The 7742-nt window shown below is 41.2% G+C and overlaps 2 long non-coding RNA genes across 3 annotated transcripts in view; both read right to left on the bottom strand.

The window, feature by feature from the left end:
* Positions 1-1040, bottom strand: part of Gm32974 — a 39322-nt gene extending 38282 nt beyond the window's left edge. The window contains exon 1 of the long non-coding RNA XR_373560.3: positions 1-1040. This exon is cut by the window's left edge and continues 1122 nt beyond it. This is a non-coding gene — a long non-coding RNA (predicted gene, 32974).
* Positions 1041-1674: 634 nt separating this feature from the next.
* Gm32793 overlaps positions 1675-7742 on the bottom strand; it is an 80193-nt gene continuing 74125 nt past the window's right edge. For both annotated transcript variants that reach the window (XR_865558.1, XR_003947884.1), the window contains one exon: positions 1675-4095. This is a non-coding gene — a long non-coding RNA (predicted gene, 32793). The remainder of the gene's footprint in view (positions 4096-7742) is intronic.

Here is a 7742-nt window from a genome sequence, read left to right as displayed (position 1 = left end):
GTTAGTAGGCATTTGCCTTCCCACTTTCTCCTCAATAGATAAGGACACAGTGTTCTCCGCTGCATGAATACATTCCCCAAGTTACCTACCAATCCTTCCACTGCAGCACTGGTCTCTTGTTCCTAGATAGCCCTCCACACAAGGCTCTCTTCCAGAGCTCCACAAGAATGCAGCTGCACATGGCTTTCAGTCCAAATTCCTCTGTTACATTGACAAAGGCTTTAGTCTGCTCCCTCTGTCCTTCTGCAAACTTGATCTCTACTTGCCTACACACAAATTCTCCTTTTCATTAGAAGAACCTCCTGGTGACCTCAATAATTTCCCACCTCTCTATCATATTGTGTCCTACCGACATTTTATTTATCTGCTCTCTCAATATGAAATGCTGTCTCTTTCATCTTAATGGTATTTAAACCTTAAAATTTAGTTCAAGGGATGAGGGTTGTAGCTAAGTGGTAGAGTAAGATTTTTATCCCCAACACTAGGTAGGTAGGTAGGTAGGTAGGTAGGTAGGTAGGTAGGTAGGTAGGTAGGTAGATAGATAGATAGATAGATAGATAGATAGATAGATAGATAGATAGATAGATAATTACTCTTCATTTTGACTATCATGGGCAATAGCATATTAGTAGAAAGGGACCCCAATAAATTCTTTTTGGGGATAATCCACAGATCCATAATTTGAACAAATGCAACTGACCATCCTCACTATGCCCAGTCCACCTAGAGAGATTTGCTGAGTTCTTGTACAGCTGCAGAATGCTCTTTGGGAGAATAGCCCTGTGGCCAGGAGTTCTGCTCTCTGGTGTTCTGATCACTCCTATAATGTCTGAGGATTCATGGCTTTAGCTGGGAATGATGGTGCATGCCTTCATGGCTTTAGCTGGGAATGATGGTGCATGCCAGCATTCTTGAGGTGGAATCAAGAAGATAATGAGTTCCAGGTCATCTGAGGTCATGTGGTGAAATTGAAACCACCCTGAGCTACATGAGACCCTGCCTCAAAACAACAGAAATAGGCCTGGAGAGATGATTCCAGGGTAAGGCACTGGCTACTCTTCCAGCAGACCCAATTCAAATCCTAGCACCCATATGGCAACTCATGGTTGTCTGTAACTCCAGTTCCAGGGCATCCTCACACCTTCATACAGATATATATATATATATATATATATATATATATGTGTGTGTGTGTGTGTGTGTGTGTGTGTGTGTGTGTGTGTGTGTGTGTGTATGTGTGTGTGTGTGTATATATATATAAATGTATGTAGGCAAAACGTCAATTCATGCTGGGCAGTGGTGGTGCACACCTTTAATCCCAGCACTTGGGAGGCAGAGGTAGGTGGTTTTCTGAGTTCAAGGCCAGCCTGGTCTACAGAGTGAGTTCCAGGACATCCAGGGCTACACAGAGAAACCCTGTCTTGAACCCCCCCCCCCCCATTAAAAAAACATGTCAATTCACACAAACTCAAAATAACCAAATATTTTTTAACAATTCAAAAAAAATAGTTGAGTATGATGACTCTTGCCTTTAATCCCAGCACTTGGGAGGCAGAGGTAGGTAGCTCTCCGAATTCAAGGCTGGCCTGGTCTACAGAGAGAGTTCCAGGACAGCCAGGACTAAACAGAGAAACCCTGTCTTAGAAAAACATTGATAGATAGATAGATAGATAGATAGATAGATAGATAGATAGATAGATAGATAGATAGATAGACAAAACAAAACAAAGGCTATGTTTTGCTGAGCACAGTTGTCTCCCCATTTAAGGCGATGCTAAAGTGCAAGGATAGGAAAGTTGAGGTGTTCTACTACATGACACAAAGATCTTGCTAATTATTGAGTATCATTCCTTTTGTCTGAGCTTGTTCCCAGTATTTTCTAGATACCATTAATCCAGAACAATATCCCATGGAGGAAACACTTGTTTCATAATTAAGAGAATTGAGAAAAAGTCCTTATACAGTAACTAAAGAATTGGGGTGATGGTGGTCAGCCAGTTTCTTGGGTCATCTTAAAGTTGAAACCCCCTGGAATGAGCCTTTCCCACAACGTAGGCGGCTTGCTAGGTCTTAAAATGCTGATCCTAGAAGCAAAATTAATGTTTGACTACAAAGGAGAAGCCCAACCCCTTCTCAGCTTTTCCTACTTTCTTTTGGAAACTCTTTTTCATTTAAATAAACAAATTAAGCATTCTGAAATTCAAAGGCCTATACAATGAAAGCAGTCTGTTCATGATGGATTAGTCTGATGTTTAAAAAGGAGGTGAAAAAAATGCAAAACAAGCTGCCAGCACCAGTTAAAGGAGAAATAGATCACAGGTGACATGGGATTCTGTTTCATCCGTGGGAGGTTAAGAAACATTTGCAGAAGTGTACACTTCGCTCAGGTATAAGTGGTGGGCGGCTGCAGGGCTGTGTTTGTGTATTCTTCTTCTGAGAATGTGTTTACAACCCCTGAAGTGCTCGCTGCTTAGAATCTTTTTCATCTCAAAACTCACATCAAGCTCTGACTCTTAGGAAGAAACCCCCCCCACTTCCTTTATCCTTATAGACTCAAAGACAGCACGGGGTCATTTAATTAGTAAAGGTCATGAGGTCATTGAAGTGGCATATTCTTGCAATGCTGCTTTTGGATCTTGGAAGTGAGTGTATTACTTCTCTATTAAACATTAAGACCATCCAGGTCAAAGCAATCGTTCTACAGAGTATCTATACCTGTGCTATTGGTCTAAAACAGACAGCCATAAGCATCTGCAACATGGTAGCCTAGTCACAAAATATAAACTGTGACTTTACAGGTAACCAGTTATCTTCAAAATGATAGATACCATTGACCTAGAACAGCACTGCCTGGGACATGGGTATAATCTGGTGCTGACTATAAGAACATGAGCAAGTCCAGCTGCCCTGAGCATTGGTTCTGTCCCTTGTGTGATCATCCCATTGTGCTTAGAAGTAGGATCAGAGGACAGTAGTCATCTCCCAGAAGTCTGGCCTCTGCCAAATCCATTCTTCCACAAAGAATTTCTACTCCTCTGCTCTGTTCTCTACTCCAAGGTTCCGTTTCCCTTAGGCTCTCCGTGCCTCTAAAGGCTTTATGGGCTCAACCTTCTGACCTTAAACTAGCTGTCTTTTATCTTTCCCTGTATTACATCCTAAGATTTAGCAGCCCTCTGCTGCTGGCTGGCTGGCTGGGCTCTCATCCTGCCCTGCATTTTTAAACTTTATGCCTTTACGTAATCTTCACTCTCCTTAACAACGAAGGCAAAGTTTTAAGCTTCAAAGCCTGCGCTTTCTTCATGGACAGAAAGCCTTGCTCAATCCCAGTTCCCTTAGCTACAGAATGAGAGCAGGGCATTCTGCCTAGCAAGCAAGCGTCACAAAGGGTTCTCAGGATAAACTGAGCCCATGCTGGTGACATTTGCTGCTGGAAATGTGTTTGTTTAGGTTTACATGCTATGCCTCACGGACATGTTGGTCATGTCAGTGTAAGAAAAACAGTTGGAGAAGTATGTAGGAATATATTTGAGTACAGCAGCTTGTTTCATGTGCAAGGTTATACGATCTCAGCACTGCTTATATTTTAAGTTGAATACTCCTTTGTAGTGGAACACTTTTCTGTACATTGTGGGACATTTGGAAGAATTCCCAGCGTCCATTCAACAATCACCCATGCATTTGTAACAATAAAATAATGCTTCAAATGTGGCCAGATGCCCACTTCTTTCACCTTAGGGCAAGGGCAAAACAGCTTTGTAAACAATGACTGTTAGATGTCAATGTCACTGTCTCAAAACAGAGGACCCTAAGGAGACAGAGATCCTACATTGAGGACGTTATAAACAAGACACAAGATGAATCCATAGAAAAAATGGTTCTCTCAAAGAAGTATAAAACCAGAACCTGGGAGCACAAAAGGAGCCTGCGAGATGAGTGAGCAGAGGCGGCATTCACTACAAAGAGCTGCGGTCTATTTGCTGTAGCATCGGCCTGGGGAACACAAAGGCAGCTTGGTGTTGCTTGATTCCACTCTGAGTAAGAACTTCAATACAGTTGTTACACCGAGAGGGTTCTGGAAGGCAGTCGCTAGCATTTCTGCAAAGAAATTGGATGAACCAATCAGGGCTTGTAGAGGGGGCAGGGGTAGAAAGTCTGTGAAGAGACGTCCTCCTACAGTTCAGACTCTTTATTTCCTAACCCTGTGCTAGCCCAACCTCTGTAAACTCTTGATAGGTCCCTTTGTTTCTTTCCTATCCCACTCTTTCCAGTTTGTAGTTCAGGCACTTGGGATATTGACACTCGACCCTCTCAATTTGATGGTATCAGAGTGAGTCTAAGTTTCTGAAGCTTTCTGGCAGTCGCTCCTTCCTATTCTGTTCTAAGCACAATGGTCAACACCGACTGTGCACAGGATGCGGGCAACTGTAAACACTCCTTGTATATAAGACAGGAGTTCAGCTTTGAGGCTAACATTTCACAAGTGCAAATGGGACCATCCATCTAGTTGTCAGGGCAGGATTCAAAACAGTAGAAGCTGAAGACTGACTGTCATATTGACAGTTGTCCCCTTGAGCCAATAGGGGTGGGGGGCTTTTGAGGTCACGGCTACATGATAAAGCCTTTTGTCCCACTCTGCTTAGAGAAAGCTGAGAGAGCCAGGAAGATATAGATAGTGTTATGTAAAACACAATCACTGGAAATATCTCAGCATGTGTCTTGCTGACAGTGGGAAGTCCAGCTCTGAGAGAAACACTGTCAGCAGTACTGGCTATTTATGTGAAAGATTAAGCTGGAAAATGCTTATTCTTATTGATATTTTTGGTACTTCTCCCAGAATTGAAATTGTTTTCAATATGCTTTTTTTTTGCTTGCTTGGACTTTCATAAATACAACGGATTCCTGTGAATGCATCCATACAGTTTGCATTGACCACTAGGCTTTTCATCCTTAGATTATATGGAAATTGAGCTATTCTTGCAGAAAGCCTTGCATCAGATATCAAATACTGTGGATTTGGATCTCTGATGTATCTCTCAGTTCATTGACGCCAAGAAAGTTACTAATCCTATTTGTCACCCTCAGGTATTATTCTAGTTTTCTTATCTATTTCTTGGGATTTCTATGAAAATAAGTATATATGAAACATATAAGCAGCTAAAAGAAAAAAATGAGCAAGTAGAGGAGAGAGAGAGGGAGAGAGAGAGAGAGAGAGAGAGAGAGAGAGAGAGAGAGGGAGAGAGAGAGAGAGAGAGAGAGAGAGAGAGAGAGAGCAGCATGGAGGAAGGGATCCAGGGAGAGAGGGAGGAAAGAATTGGAGGGGAAGAGATTTCAAAACACCCAAAATATTATATTTTAAAGGCTTGATCAGCTCAAGAGACTCTCTACTTAAAGGTAAAAATAATGATAGCAATAGCAATTTTATATGCTGTTCTGGTCACCCTAAGTCATATATAATACTTCTCTCTTCTTTGGTGTTATTTTTTCTTTTCACCCAACTATGTTATCTTCTTAATATTTGATGAAAAGAGCTGAGGGTGATGATGCATGCCTTTAATCCTAGAACCTAGAAGGCAGAGGAAGTTGGATCTCTCTTGAGTTTTAGTCTAGCCTGGTCTATATAGTGAGTTTCAGGCCAACCAAGGCTACAGAGTGAAACCTGTCTGAAAAGAAAAACAAGTACAAAAACCAAATAGAACTATGTATTTCCTTATCCTATGCATGGTCAGTGCTAATCACCAACATGCTATAGAATAAGAAGCTGTGACGATCAGAAGGCTCTAGAGACTCAGACTCACTCCAACACCACCACATTAAGGGAATTGAGTGTCAATATCCCAAGAGTCTGAAGTGCAAATAAAAGATTGAAATAGAAATAAAACAGTGGGGACTTGTCAGAATTTACAGCGAGCTTGAGATAGCACAGGGTTAGGATATCAAAGAGAGAACTCTGCTATGCATCACATCTCCTCGCGGAGCATTTATGGCATCTCCTCACGGAGCCTTCCTTCACATCTATGTTCATGTTGAGGAGAAAGACAAGGGAGCAACTGAGCTACACACTTTTTGTGTGCTGTGTTAGGAGTCTGGCTCAGCAACAAAGTGCAGAACTCAACCTAGCTTCTCTGGAGCTGATGGCCCTGCCAGATGGCTGAAGGAGTTCTGAGGAAATCAGCCCACCTGGGGAAGCTTATTGTTAGGAAATTCTAAAGCCCTCTTTGAAGGGTAAGCAAAACCTATAGGGTCAGATGAGGAATTCCACTGAATCTGACAGAAAGGGCCAGTTTTGATCACAGACCTATTAAGGGCATCATAGGGACAGACTCCTTTGAGCTCCTACTGGCTTTGAGAGTGACCACTAAAAAAAAGAAAAAGAAAAAAAAAACTTACATTAAGCAAATTAATTATGCGGTATTTGCCTATTTAAAATTGGAAGCTAAGGAGTTAATAGAGTGACAAGATTGGGTGACAGCTCAGTGACAATGAGGAGGTTTTAGCATGTCTGCTAGCCTGATTGATTGAGTGGGGTTTTTTTGTTGTTGTTGTTTTTGGTTTGGGGGGTGGTTTTGGTTTTGTTTGGTTTTTTTTTTTTGTTTGTTTGTTTTGTATTTTCTAATAAGCAAGAGAAGTTTTGTTGTTGTTGTTGTTGTTTTTAACATTTGATCTTCCCAACAGAAAGATTCCTACCATCAAGTCAAGAAGATCCAGGTGTAATTTCAATGACAAGCAAAACCCCTCTGCCAACCAAACTCCTATGCATTAGCATCCCATTCTGTTTGTCAGCAAAGAGAGAGAAAAAGACCTTATTCTTTAATGGTGTGTTTGAGCCGTAACCAACCCTAAGTTCCTGTTGGTAATGAATCTTTTCTCTAATGCGGACCTTTTACTACCAACCATAAAATTTTAGCAATTTGTGATTACTAAATTAGTACTAACTTATAATTGTTTACTTAGGAGTTGAAAGAAGAGAGCAACAGATTGGTGTTGCGGTGAAGCCTGACACTCATACCCACTGGCAAGTTTACTTGATGTCTCTAGTCACTAGATCCCCTCTCTTCTGTTCAGTTTTGTGTCCTTGCATCAAGTATGGGCAGCAGAAAGTGCACGACTTGATTGATTAACAGAAAAAAAAATCCAGGAATGAACTAAATGAAATGAGTTTTTTTGATTGATTGATTGATTGATTGATTGATTGGCTGATTGACTAAGTGATTGACTGATTGATTTCAAATTACCTCTTGCTTCCCTATAAAGTCCTCGATGTTTCTAATTCTGAGCCTCAAAAAATAAGATATCACAATGTCTTTTTATCCTAAAATAAGTAGCAAGAGATAGAGAAATTTCGTTAAAATTTGAGACCATTTTGCCTTCTAAGCCCATCAATTCCTGAGAGAGCTCACTGGAGATAACGGGAATTTGTTTATGTGAAAATAGACAAGCCATCATGCCCCATCTCCTTTTTAAAGACTTAATTCATTTTATTTATATGAGTACATTGTATCTGTCTTCAGACACACCAGAAGAGGGCATCAGATCCTATTACAGATAGATGTGAGCCACTATGCAGTTACTGGGAATTGAACTCAGGACCTCTGGAAGAGTAGTCAGTGCTCTTAACCACTGAGCCATCTCTCTTGCCCAGCCATCAGCACCTTTAAGTTTAAGTCCCATACCCTTGGAGTTGATCAAGCAAGGGCATGGAACAGGGCACAACATAGGAAATGTTTTGGTGATAACATTTTTAC

The sequence above is a fragment of the Mus musculus genome, chromosome 1, assembly GCF_000001635.26.
Source record: "Mus musculus strain C57BL/6J chromosome 1, GRCm38.p6 C57BL/6J".
Taxonomy (NCBI): Eukaryota; Metazoa; Chordata; class Mammalia; order Rodentia; family Muridae; genus Mus; species Mus musculus.
The sequence above is the reverse complement of the archived record's forward strand: the minus strand, read 5'-3'. Positions and strand labels throughout refer to the sequence as shown.